This window comes from Manacus candei, unplaced genomic scaffold, assembly GCF_025592945.1.
Source record: "Manacus candei isolate 608988 ecotype Guabito, Panama unplaced genomic scaffold, ASM2559294v1 h1tg000076l, whole genome shotgun sequence".
In the NCBI taxonomy this organism is placed as follows: Eukaryota; Metazoa; Chordata; class Aves; order Passeriformes; family Pipridae; genus Manacus; species Manacus candei.
Genome location: NW_026138124.1, coordinates 62,217 through 76,145, shown reverse-complemented (window position 1 = coordinate 76,145; position 13,929 = coordinate 62,217). Strand labels below are relative to the sequence as shown.

General features: G+C 47.3%; 2 long non-coding RNA genes across 3 annotated transcripts in view; one reads left to right on the top strand and one right to left on the bottom strand.

Moving 5' to 3' along the window:
* Nucleotides 1–571, bottom strand: part of LOC127480926 (uncharacterized) — a 47,643-nt gene extending 47,072 nt beyond the window's left edge. Inside the window, exon 1 of the long non-coding RNA XR_007908046.1 lies at nucleotides 94–571. This is a non-coding gene — a long non-coding RNA (uncharacterized LOC127480926). The remainder of the gene's footprint in view (nucleotides 1–93) is intronic.
* The window catches only part of LOC127480925 (uncharacterized), a 112,626-nt gene that overhangs the window by 52,475 nt on the left and 46,222 nt on the right, over nucleotides 1–13,929 (top strand). The gene's annotated exons all lie outside the window — the stretch shown is intronic.

Here is a 13,929-nt window from a genome sequence, read left to right as displayed (position 1 = left end):
TAGTAATGGGGAATAAGATGAGAATGATTGTGAAGTAGGTAGTTGAGGCGAGTTGTCCGATGATAATAAATGGATGTTCGACTGGTTGGCTACCGATTCATGTAAGGATTAAAAGATTTGTTACTAGGATTCAGAATAAGAGTTGGGAGAGAGGTCGGAAGGTCATAGTTCGTTGTTTTGACATGTGGAGGAATGGGGCTAGAAATAGGATTAAGACGGAGGCGGCTAGGGCTAGGACTCCTCCTAATTTGTTGGGGATTGATCGTAGGATAGCGTATGCAAATAGGAAGTACCACTCAGGTTTGATGTGGGGAGGTGTTACTAATGGGTTTGCAGGTGTAAAATTTTCTGGGTCTCCTAGGAGGTTAGGTGAGAATATGGCAAGTGTTATTAGAGGAATGAGGAGGAACAAAAGGCCTAGAATATCTTTTATTGAGAAATAGGGGTGGAATGGGATTTTGTCGCAGTCTGAATAAATACCTAGGGGGTTGTTTGAGCCTGTTTCATGTAAGAAAGTTAAGTGGATGAGGGTGAGACCTGCAATTAGGAATGGGAGGAGGAAGTGGAGGGCAAAGAACCGGGTAAGTGTAGGGTTGTCAACTGAGAATCCTCCTCAAGCTCATTCTACAAGTGTTTGGCCAATGTAAGGAATTGCTGAGAATAGGTTAGTAATTACTGTAGCGCCTCAGAATGATATTTGGTCTCATGGGAGGACATACCCTACGAAGGCAGTTGCCATTAGAGTTAAGAGGAGAATAACTCCTGTGTTTCAGGTTTCTTTATATAGGTAGGAACCATAGTAGAACCCTCGTCCGATGTGCAAGTAAATGCATATGAAGAAGAAGGAGGCGCCGTTTGCATGGAGGTTTCGAATTAATCAGCCGAATTGAACATTTCGGCATGTGTGGGCGACGGATGTAAATGCCAGAGTGATATCTGCTGTATAATGTATTGCTAGTAGGAGATAGATAAAGTGAAGGATCCTAGATAGGTTTTGATTAGTCCGGAGTGTAGGGTAGTTGAGATTTTGGATATTTTGAGTTGAAGGGTTGCTAGCCCTTCTGGGCCTATTTTTTTATATCAGGATAGGTCGATTAAATGGGATGCAATGTTCGGGCCGTTGTTTAGGAGCTTAGTAGAGCTGAGGCGGTGTATAAGGGGATTAAAATATCCTAGAGTGCTGGAGAAGTTTGTAGCGGTATTTTGTTTGGGGGTAGAGAAGGTATGTGTGAGTTTTGATAATTCTAATGCCAGAATAATGCCTAGTGTTGTAACAATGATAGCAGTGGTTTTTGTGACTAGTGGTATAGTTATAGGAGGGGTTTTTGTAGGGGAGATATAGGAGGTAATTAGTAGGCCAGCTATAATACTTCCTAGGGCGAGACGAGTAATTGGGTTTGTGACTGCTGGGTTGTTTTCATTGATAGGAGTAATGGAGGGAATTCGGGTGTAGTCGGTTTGTACTAGTAGGGCTATACGTAGGCTGTAAGTTGCGGTGAAAGCTGTAGCTACGAGGGTTAGGAGGAGTGCTCAGGTGTTTAGGTGGGAGGTGTTAAGGCTTTCGATAATGAGATCTTTTGAGTAAAACCCTGCTAAAAATGGTGTTCCTATGAGAGCTAAATTTCCGATTGTCAGGCATGAGGTAGTTGTAGGGAGTAGTTTCTGTAATCCTCCTATTTTTCGAATGTCTTGCTCGCCATTAAGGTTGTGAATGACAGACCCAGAGCAAAGGAAGAGTATGGCTTTAAAGAATGCATGTGTAGAGATGTGTAGCAAGGCTAGTTGGGGTAGATTTAGGCCAATAGTGGCTATTATTAGTCCTAGTTGGCTGGATGTAGAAAAGGCAATAATTTTTTTGATGTCGTTTTGGGTAAGAGCGCATGTAGCGGCAAATAGGGTGGATAGGGCACCTATACAAAGGCACATAGTTAGGGCAATTTGGTTGTTACATAATATGTGGTGAGTGCGAATAAGTAAGAAGATTCCGGCAACTACTATTGTGCTGGAATGGAGTAGGGCGGATACAGGGGTTGGTCCTTCTATAGCTGCAGGGAGTCATGGGTGTAGGCAAATACTCACCCACAGGTCCTACTCCCCCGGGATTTTGCTGGTGTGCATTTTTTGGTTGGGGTGACCTTGGAAACAAACTTAACCTCCAAATATCAGACAATCCATCTTAACCAAGAACTACCCATCAACGTGCTAATAGTAACCAGACCCAATATAATTGATTAATGAACCTAACTACCCCAGGGATAACAGCGCAATCTCCTTCAAGAGCCCACATCGACAAGGAGGTTTACGACCTCGATGTTGGATCAGGACATCCTAGTGGTGCAACCGCTAGGGTTCGTTTGTTCAACGATTAACAGTCCTACGTGATCTGAGTTCAGACCGGAGTAATCCAGGTCGGTTTCTATCTATGTTACAACTCCTTCTAGTATGAAAGGATCGAAGAAGTAAGGTCTATGCCACAAGCACGCCTTCGCACCCAGTAATGAACCCAACTAAATTACTAAGAGCTCCACCATAACCCCCTCCTAGAAAAGGACCGCTAGCGTGGTAGAGCTTGGCAAATGCAGAAGGCTTAAGCCCTTTACCCAGAGGTTCAAATCCTCTCCCTAGCTCCAACACAAACCACATGACAATTCACTTAACCCTCACTTACTTTATTATATCAATATCCTATGCTCTCTCCATCCTCATCGCCGTAGCATTTCTTACCCTAGTTGAACGTAAGATTCTAAGTTATATGCAAGCCCGAAAAGGGTCTAATATTGTAGGACCATTTGGCCTCTTACAACCTATAGCAGATGGAGTAAAGCTATTCATTAAAGAACCAATTCGTCCATCAACTTCATCCCCTTACTTATTTATATCTACTCCTATCTTAGCCCTTCTCCTAGCAATTACAATCTGAACACCACTTCCCCTACCCTTTCCCCTTACTGACCTAAACCTTGGCATACTCTTCCTTCTAGCTCTATCTAGCTTGGCAGTCTACTCAATTCTATGATCAGGGTGAGCCTCCAACTCAAAATATGCCTTAATCGGCGCCCTCCGAGCAGTCGCACAAACTATCTCTTACGAAGTTACCCTAGCCATTATTCTCCTATCCGTAATTATCCTTAGTGGTAACTACACCCTCAATACCTTAGCTACAACTCAAGAACCTCTCTACCTCATTTTCTCCTCCTGGCCCTTAGCAATAATATGATATTTCCACTCTTGCTGAAACAAACCGCGCTCCATTTGACCTGACAGAAGGAGAATCTGAACTAGTCTCAGGGTTCAACGTAGAATATGCTGCAGGGCCATTCGCCTTGTTTTTTCTTGCTGAATATGCTAATATTATACTAATAAATGCACTCACAACCATTCTATTCCTAAACCCCAGCTCACTTAATCTCCCTCAAGAACTCATTCCCCCTACTTTAGCTACAAAAACCCTCCTCCTTTCTGCAGGATTCTTATGAATCCGCGCCTCTTACCCTCGATTCTGTTATGATCAACTCATACATTTGCTTTGAAAAAACTTCTTACCCCTAACATATACCTATGGCATACCAGCCTTCCTATCTCCTATGCAGGCCTACCCCCCTACCTAAGACACTCAAGGAAATGTGCCTGAATCCAAAAGGGTTACTATGATAAACATAGAGGTATACCAACCTCTCATTTCCTAATTTTAGAAAAGTAGGAATCGAACCTACACTAAAGGAATCAAAATCCTCTATACTCCCTCTATATTATTTTCTAGTAAGGTCAGCTAATTAAGCTATCGGGTCCATACCCCGAAAATGATGGTTTAACTCTACCTTAAACCCCAAACCGTAAACCCTAAAACCTAAACCCTAACCCTTGCTAACCTTAACCCTAACCCTAACCCTAACATCTCATAGCAGAGGGAGGGAGGGGCCTGATTCGTCATCAGATATATCAACAGTCAAAAGCCTGTTAGCTCAGCTCTTGCCTTTGCAGGGCTTCACACCGTCAGCACTGGAGGGAGGGAGGGGCCCGACTGCTCATCAGAGGTATCATGCAAGTCAAAAGCCTGAAAAGTCTCCTAGAATGCATAAATCATTAACCATTTCAGTCTCTGACAATTGGTCCACACAGTAACTGCAAGCTATGCCCAAAGCCTGTTCCCTAACCTTAGAAGAGAGACTGCAACCCTCGAGATGTTGGAGGCTCGAGGCATGGTCCGTGACACTAATCATAGCTATAACTCATAACTTCTTGGAGTATGGGGACTTCCCTCCATCACCCCCGGCAGATCAAGGCCACCACTTCAACTGACAGACATGGAAGCATCGCTGGACCCCGCGGGCGGTGACTATATACATCTGTCCACTCTCAGCTTTTCTTTCTCTTACTCTCCCTTGCTCTTATCCTGCCTTTCTCTCCCCTATGCATTTTCTTTCCCCCCCCAAAGGTTATGTCTGTGTCACATTGTGGTATGACAGCACCCAAACTGCTAGCATGCCTGTTGATACAGAATTGTTAAAATAAACCTTGCCAGTATATGTTTTCAGACACCAATTATTTAGTGTCGTTTCATTTTAATCCACCCCAAGGGAATTATTAATAAAAACCTGAGTTACCCCCTCTCCCCTTTTCCTGGGGCCGGTTGTAACACCAATCAGCACTGACTCCGCCCGGTAGGCGGAGCCAGTGACGCAGAACAATCAACACGGACTCCACCTCTTGACTCCACCCAGTGGGCGGGACCAGTGCTCTATAGAAGCAGAGTACATACCGGACAGCGGTGGGTATTCTGCCAGACACGCAACAGAACAGCAACAGCAAAAGCAGAGACCCAAGAGAAAAAGCAAAAGATTGTGACAGCGGTGGGCACTGAATCGGGCTTATAGCCCGAGAGGGGTTTACTGGGCACCACTGCGTTCCTGGAATGGGGTAAACCCGCGATAGTTAGATCGCGCATTGAGACAGATTCTGACTAACCCTAACCCTAACCCTAACCCCAACCCTAACCCCTAACCCTTACCCTAACCCTAACCCTAACCCTAACCCTAAACCCTAACCCCAACCCTAACCCTTACCCTAACCCTAACCCTAACCCTAGTAGCTTGCAGTCTCTTTTTTAAAGTTAGGGTTAGGGAACTGGTTTTGTGCATAGCTTGCAGTCTCCTTTTTTAAGGTTAAGGTTAGGGAACTGGTTTGCACATAGCTTGCATTCGCTTTTTTAGGATTAGGGTCAGGGAATCGGGTTTGCGCATAGCTTGCAGTCTCTTTTTTAAGGTTAGGTTCAGAGAAAAGGGTTTGCGTATAGCTTGCAGTCTCTTTTTTAAGGTTAGGGTTAGGTAACAGGGTTTGCGCATAGTTTGCAGTCTCTTTTTTAAGGTTAGGGTTAGGGAAGAGGGTTTGCGCATAACTTGCAGTCTCGTTTTTAGGGTTAGGGTTAGGGAAAAGGGTTTGCGCATAGCTTGCATTCTCACTTTTAAGGTTAGGGTTAGGGAAAAAGGTTTGCGCATAGCTTGCAGTCTCTTGGTTAGGGTTAGGGTTAGGGAACAGGGTTTGTGCATAGCTTCCAGTCTCTCTTTTAATGTTGGGGTTAGGGGACAGTGCTCTATAGAAGTAGAGTACATACTGGACAGCGGTGGGTATTCTGCCAGACGCGCAACAGAACAGCAACAGCAAAAGTAGAGACACAAGAGAAAAAGCAAAAGATTGTGACAGCGGTGGGCAATGAATCGGGCTTATAGCCTGAGAGGGGCTTATTGGGCACCGCTGCGTGTCCAGAATGGGCTAAAACCGCAATTGTTAGATCGCGCACTGAGACAAATTCTTCCTAACCCAAACCCTTACCCATACCCCTAACCCTAACCCTAACCCTAACCCTAACCCTAACCCTAACCCTAACCCTAACCCTAACCCTAACCCTAACCCTAACCCTAACCCTAACCCTAACCCTAACAGTAACCCTGTCTTTTGCTAACCCTAAACCTAACCCTAACCCTAACCCTAACTTTTGCTAACTCTAACTCTAACCCTAAATTTCCTAACCCTAACCCTAACCCTTTCTAACCCTAACCCTAACTCAAAACCTAACCCTAACCCTAACCCTAACCCTAACCCTAACCCTAACCCTAACCTTAAACCCTAACCCTAACCCTAACCCTAACACTAAACCCTAAACCAAAAGGAAATTTCCTTTGCTAAGCCTACTGGGCGGAGTCAGTGCTGATTGGTGTTACAACCCGCCCCAGGAAAAGGGGAGAGGGGGTAACTCAGGTTTTTATTAATAATTCCCTTGGGGTGGATTAAAGTGAAACGACACTAAATAATCGGTGTCTGAAAACATATACTGGCAAGGTTTATTTTAACAATTCTGTATCCACAGGCATGCTAGCAGTTTGGGAGTTGGGCTATCAGTTGGGAGGCATGGCTGAAAACAAGAAACAACAGCCCTAATTCCCAGGAAAGAAAGCCTGGAAGCTTTGGCTTTGTGGTGCTGTTGGTGGGCCACACTGGGCACTCCATGGGCAGGCAGCAAGAGTTTTCTGGATCTGGGAGTCAATCTGGGGGCCTCGGAGTGTTTGAGGGGAAGTTGGGAGTGTCCTGTGGGACCAGGATGGGATTTGAGGGCTCCTGGAGGGGCTGGGATGGGTGTATACTGCGGGCATCGTCTAGTATTGATGGGGGTAATCACTGAGCTGACTGTTTCATAATCATCCAAATTTTAACATACAATATGATTACTAGAATAAAAAGCAAAAAGGTAATATCAACAAAACAGTAACAGGGTGAAGCTCTTGGTTGAAGACTGGTTTCTTCTTTTTCTCCAGTGATTTTAATTCTTTTTCGTCTGGGTTTTAATCCCATCTTTGGCATTTTGCTGCCAACATTTTGTCCCCATATCCATTGGAAATTGTATTCACTGTTGATGAGAACAAAGTGGAATCCCAAGGTATGTGATATATTGATAGGATTTCACTGGTTGGCTTTTAATTTGTCCAGGTTTATCGCCATAATGCTTCTGCTCTTTAACCACTTGAATCAGAATGAATTGAGTTGTTTTCTGGGTCGAGTTCTCTTTTTGAGTCCAAGGTTTTTTAGTGGATTCAGTATCAGGCACAAAGGAAATTGAGGGAGGTAAAGAATAATCTTCCCTTTGTTCATTATCACAGGGATCACTCAGTCTATTTTCATTAATGTGAGGAAAGCTGGGAGACTGTAGAAACATCAGTTGAACTTCAAATTCTCCTTGTTTCTTTCTCTCCTGAGACTTAGAATCAGGGTTCTCTGTGGTTTCCCAAGTCTCAATGCCAGGGTAAGACACTGGTTTAGGAAGTTGCCTGACCAAACCAGGAGCCTGTTTTTTTAGCAACAGTTTTCTCTCTGCACTCTGGCACAACAAGACTTTGAAGGTGGTCAACCTCAGTTTGAAGCAGCTCATTTTTAGCAACAAGTTTATCCGATTTTTCTCCTGTTTCCCTCTCAAAGGCTAACGATGACTTCAACACCACATTTTCTGATTTCAAAACAGTAGATTCAGCATCAGAAATCCATTCATGACTTCCCTGTCAGCACTCCATCCAAATGTCTGTGCTCTCACTTTGACCTGAGAGAAACCTCAGGCAGGTGGAAAAGGGCAGATAAAGAAAAAACAGATGGGTCCAGCAGAAGTGATGCTGCTTCTGTCAAAAGCAGAGCAGAGGTCAAAAGCACTTTAGGAAGTTGCTTACAGAAGCACTTGTGCATTCCAAGTTACAGCTCAGGAGTCTCAGTGACTTGTCCAACATGAGAGTTTCTTTTCCATTTCTCAACCCCAGATTCCTCAGGAGTAGGAAACTGGAAACACTGACTGAGAAAAGCTCCATTCCTTCCTAATAATTGTGCTTTGCCCTTCCCATTTGACAGTGCTCTTGGAAATGTGCTGCTGTGATCTGGATCTGTGAGCAGCCCTGACCTCCCAGAGCACTCATCCAATGGCAGGAAGACCCCAGTTGGCTCCTGCTGGGGTTCTTGCCACCACTACCCAGTATGGGTCAATGGAATGGGGAGCAGGGCGGTGGGACCAGTAAGGACCAGTTAAGGGGGTTGGGGGCACTTCAGCATCTCCATCAAGGTCAGACCAGTACAGAGCAGCATAGACCAGTATAGATCGGTATAGACCAGTATAAACCAGTATGGACCAGTATAGACCAATATGGGTCACTGGAATGGGGAATGGGGCAGTGGGACCGATAAGGACCAGTTAAGGGGCTTGGGGGCACTTCAGCATCTCCATCAAGGTCAGACCATTATAGACCAGTATAGACCAGTATAGACCAGTATAGACCAGTAAAAAACCAGTACGGGCCAGTATGGACCAGTATGGACCAGTACAGGTCACTAGAACAGCGAGCAGGGTGGTGGGACCAGTAAGGACCAGTTAAGGGGGTTGGGGGCACTTCAGCATCTCCATCAAGGTCAGACCAGTACAGACCAGTATAAACCAGGATAGACCAGTATAAACCAGGATAGACCAGTATAAACCAGTATGGACCAGTACGGGTCACTGGAACGCGGAATGGGGTGGTGGGACCAGTAAGGACCAGTTAAGGCAGAACTCAGCTGGGACTTAGTGGTTTGGGGGTGGGCGTGTCCCTTCTTTAGGTGGGCGTGGTCTCTCACTGGTGGGCGTGTCCCATCCCAAGGTGGCCATAGCCTCTGCAAGTGGGCGTGTCTTTTGCATCCTCTCCCCCTCCCTGAACTGGGAGCTCAACTGGGACTTACTGGGTTTTGGGTGGGCATGTCCCCTCCCAATGATGGACCCACTTTCGCCCCTCCCCCCACCTTTAAGGGCCCCCCCAAAGACCCTCCCCCCCATTTCCTGCACCTCCCCAACCCTCAGGGTCCCTCCTGTCCCTCCCCCACCCTCAAGGTCCCTTCCTTCCCCTCCCCCCAGTGAACCTGCTACCCCTCCCCCACCTTCAGGGGCCCTCAGGACCCCTCCCCCAACCTCAGAGACTCTCCTGCCCCTCCCCCACCCTCGGGGAACTTCCTACCCTTCCCCCACCCTCAGGGCCTTTCAGGGCCCCTCCTTCACTTTCGGGGTCCCTCCCTGCCCCTCCCCAACCCTCAGGACCCTCCTGCCCCTCCTCCCACCTCGGGGTCCCTCCTGCCCCTCCCTCACCCTCAGGGACCCGCCTACCCCTCCCCCACCCTCAGGGACGGTCCTGCCCTTCCCCCACCCTCAGGGACGGTCCTGCCCTTCCCCCATGCTCAAGGACCATCCTGCTCCATCCCCACCCTCAGTGTTCCCTCCTTCCCCTCCCCCCCCCACTGGGGCCATTACTGGTCCCTTACTGGTCTGTACTGGGAAGGGAGAGGGGAGGGGACGCCCCCTCGAGGCCCCTCCCCCCCAGTGACGTCACCGGGTCCCAAAAATAGCCCCGGGGGCCCAAACTGGAGGGAGGACCTGGAGCCGCTCCCAGTGTGACCAGTTCAGGTACTGGGAGGGACTGGGAGGGAACTGGGAGGGACTGGGAGGGACTGGGAGGGGGCAGGGCTTCCCCTTCCCCCCCTCCATGTCCTTGGGGTGACCTTGGGGAGGGAGGGGGATGGGCCGCTCCCAGTGGCTCCCAGTAGCTCCCAGTAACCCCAGTAATGCCTCCGGTATCTCCAGCAACCCCCCCAGTAACCCCAGTGACCCCCCCAGTAGCTCCTAGTAGTTCCCAGTAACCCCAGTGTCTATCCCAGTAGCTCCCAGTAACTCCCAGTAATCCTAGTGTCCATCCCAGTAACTCCCAGAAATCCTAGTGTCCATCCCAGTAACTCCCAGTAACCCCAGTGTCCACCCCAGTAGCTCCCAGTAACTCCCAGTAAACCCCCCAGTAGCTCCCAGTAACTCCCAGTAACCCCAGTGACCCCCCCAGTAGCTTCCAGTAACCCCAGTGTCCATCCCAGTAACCCCAGTGACCCCCCCAGTAGCTCCCAGTAACTCCAGTGTCCATCCCAGTAACCCCACTGACCCCCCCAGTAGCTTCCAGTAGCTCCCAGAAACTCCCAGTGTCCCCCCCAGTAGCTCCCAGTAACTCCAGTGTCCATCCCAGTAACCCCACTGACCCCCCCAGTAGCTTCCAGTAGCTCCCAGTAACTCCCAGTGTCCCCCCCAGTGTCTCCCAGTATGTCCTAGTTTACCCCAGTTCCCCCCCCCCGTGGGCCCTGGGCCGGGTGGGGGAGGGGCGGGCTCGCATTTCCATGGTAACATCCCTTTCCCTCTGGCCCAGTTTCTCCCAGTTCCTCCCAGTTTAACCCAGTTTTTCCACATTTTTTCCCCATTTTTCCACATTTCACCCCATTTTCCCCATTTTTCCCAGATTTTCCCCCACTTTTCTGAATTTTTCCCCATTTCCCCCCCATTTTCCAGATTTTTCCCAATTTTCCTACATTTTCCCAGATTTTTTCCCATTTTTCCCCCATTTTCCCAGATTTTTCCCCATTTTTTCCACATTTTTCCCCCATTTTCCCACATTTTCACACATTTTTCTCCAGATTTTCCCAGAATTTTTTTTCCCATTTTTTCCACATTTTCTCCGATTTTTTATCACATTTTTCCCCATTTCCTGGATTTTCTCCCATTTTTTCCACATTTTCCCAGATTTTTCCTCATTTTTCCCAGATTTTCCCAGATTTTTCCCCATTTTTCCCAGATTTTTTCCCATTTTTTAAAATCTTTCCCCATTTTTCCCCATTTTCTGGGATTTTTTCCCATTTTTTCTCCATTTCCCCCCATTTTCCCCAGAATTTCCAGCATTTCCCCCCCAGTTTGTCCCCATTTTCCCAGATTTCTCCCAGATTTTCCCAGATTTTTCCCTATTTTTTCCCATTTTCCCGGATTTTTCCCAGATTTTTCCTCCACTTTTCCCAGAATTTCCCACATTTTCCCAGATTTTTCCCACATTTTTTCCCATTTTTCCCACATTTTCTCAGATTTTTCTCCAGATTTTCTTCCAGATTTTCCCACATTTCCCCCCATTTTTCTTGATTTTTCCCGATTTTCCCAATTTTGCCGGATTTTTTTCCCATTTTTTCTCATTTTCACACATTTTTCCTCTTTTTCCCCCATTTTCACGGATTTCTCCTCATTTCCCCATCTTTCGCACAGTTTTTCCCAATTTTTTCACATTTTCCCAGATTTTTCCCCATTTTCCCCATTTTCCCCAGATTTTTCCCCATTTTGCCCCCATTTTCTCGGATTTTTCCCCATTTTCCCACATTTTCCCAAATTTTTTCCCACATTTTCCCAGATTTTCTCCCTATTTCCCCAGATTTTTCCTCAGTTTTCCCATTTTTTCCCAGATTTTTTCCCAATTATTTTCCCCATTTTCCCAGATTTCTCCCCTTTTTTTCCCATATTTCCCCGGATTTTTTCCCAATTTCCCCCCATTTTCCATGATTTTTCCCACATTTTTTCCACATTTTCCCAGATTATTCCTCATTTTCCCCCATTTTTCCCAGATTTTTCCACATTTTCCTCAGATTTTTTTCCCCATATTTCCAGATTTTCCCAGAATATTCCCCATTTTCCCCCCATTTTTCCCCTATTTTCCCAGATTTTTCCCATTTTTTCCCCTTTCCCCCCATTTTTTCCACATTTTTCCCAGATTTTCTCCCATTTTCCCCAGAATTTCCCAGGTTTTTTCCCAATTTTTCCCCATTTTCCCAGTTTTTCCCCATTTTTCCCCATTTTCCCAGATTTTTTCTCGATTTCCCCCCATTTTCCCAGATTTTCCCCCCATTTTTCCCACATTTTCCCAGATTTTCACACATTTTTCCCCATTTTCCCCCTTTTTTCCTCATTTTTCCATATTTTCCCATATTTTCCCCCATTTTCCCCAGAATTTCCCACCTTTTCCCCCATTTTTCCCCATTTCCCCGGATTTTTCTCACATTTTTCCCAGAATTTTCCGCAATTTCCCCATTTGCCCACATTTTCCCAGATTTTTCACCATTTTCCTGATTTTCCCCCCATTTTTCCCACATTTTCACAGATTTTTCTCCCGATTTCCCCCACATTTTTCCCCCATTTCCCCACATTTTCTTGGATTTTTGGGTCCCCAGTTTTCCAAATTTCCCAAATTTCCCCAGTAGGAAAAAATGGGGGGAAAAAACCAGGAATTTTGGGGAAAATGGGGAAAAATTGGGGAAAAAAGTGGGAAATTTGGTGAACACGAATGAAAAATTGGGAAAAATGGGGGAAAATTTGAGAAAAAAGTGGGAAATTTGGGGAAAATTGATAAAAATGGGGAAAAATGGGGGGAAATTTAGGAAAACTGGGGGAAAATCCGGGAAAATGTGGAAAAACGGGAAATTTTGGGGAAAAAGTCAGAAATTTGGGGAAATGGGGGATTTTGAGGGGAAATGGAGGGAAAACTGGGAAAAAAGTAAGAAATTTGGGGAAAACGGGTGAAAAATCAGGAAAAATGGGGGATAATTGGGAAAAATTAGGGGAAATTTAGGGAAAAATTGGGAAAAAATGGCAGAATTTGGGGAAAATGGGGAAATTTGGGAAAAATGGGGTGAATTGAGAAAAAAATGGGGGAATTTGGGTAAAATTGGATGAAAAATTGGGAAAAGTTGGGAAAAATGGGGGGAAATTTGGGGAAAATGGGAAAAAATGGGGGAAATTTGGGAACAATGGAAGGAATTTGGAAAAAAAATGGGGAAAAATTGAGAAAAATGGGGAAATTTGGGAAAAATGGGGGAAATGGGGGGAAAATTGGGGAAAGAGTGGGAAATTTGGGAGAAATGGATGAAAAACTGGGAAAAATGAGGGGAAATTTGGGAAAAACTTGGGTGTCCCCACCAGGTTCGGCCCCGCCATGGCCCCGATAGCCCCAGGATTAGGTGAGACCCCTACCCCATGCCCTGACCCCTCCCCCTCCCCGAGGTCACTGCCCTGACCCCCCGAGTCCAGGCTGTGACCCCTCCCCCACCCCGTGGCCCCTCCCACACTTTATGGCCCCTTCCCCATTCTGTGGCCCCTACCCCATTCTGTAGCCCCTCCCCCACTCTCTGACCCCTCCCCCACTCTATGGCCCCTCATCCACTTTATGGCCCCTCCCCCACTCTCAGACCCTTCCCCCACTTTATGGCCCCTCCCCCACTCTGTGGCTCCTCCCCCACTCTGTGACCCCTCCCCCATTCTCTGACCCCTCTCCCACTCTGTGGCCCCTCCCCCACTTTACGGCCTCTCCCCCACTCGGTGACCCCTCCCCCACCGACAGCTTCTCCCTGCAGAGAGAACAGCCAACACACTATTTCACTTCTCACTTTAACAAAGCTCTTTTCTCCTTCAAGCCCCTCAAAGGCACCAAGGCCACATAGGAGGCCACACACAAACAGTACTCCTCTTCCCACTTGACTACACCTTCTCCCTCACTCTTCTACAGGGAACACCAGGAATCTGCTCGCAGAGGCCTCTCGTTTCCCATCAGTAGCTCAGCACAAGGAGTTAAAGGAGCTCAAGCCTTAGGCCACAAGAGCTGACAGCAAGGAAACTTTGGGAGCAAACTAATGCTGCTAACACGGACCCAGCTGAATCCAGCACACAATCACAGAATCCAAGAGTCCTTCAGCTTGGAAAAGACCTCCAAGCTCACTGAGTCTTGTGCAACCCCTCCCCGACCGCCTGCAGGGACTGGATGATGCTTTGCACAGGCACCAAAAGGAATGTTGTGAAAGCCATGGCCTGCAGGAGGACACAGAGAAGGGTTTTGTTGGGGCTGGGAAGGAGGGAGCTGGCACTGGGGGAGCGGGGATGGAGCCTCGGGGATGTGGTGCAGCAAGGACAGGGGCCCAGGCAGCTGGCAGGAGGCAAGGCCTCACCCCCTGCCCCAGCAGCAGCACCAAGCCCTGCCCAAGGCGCTCCTGCCAGGGGCTGGGCCCTGCAGGCAGGGGCAGAACCCACTCCCTGGG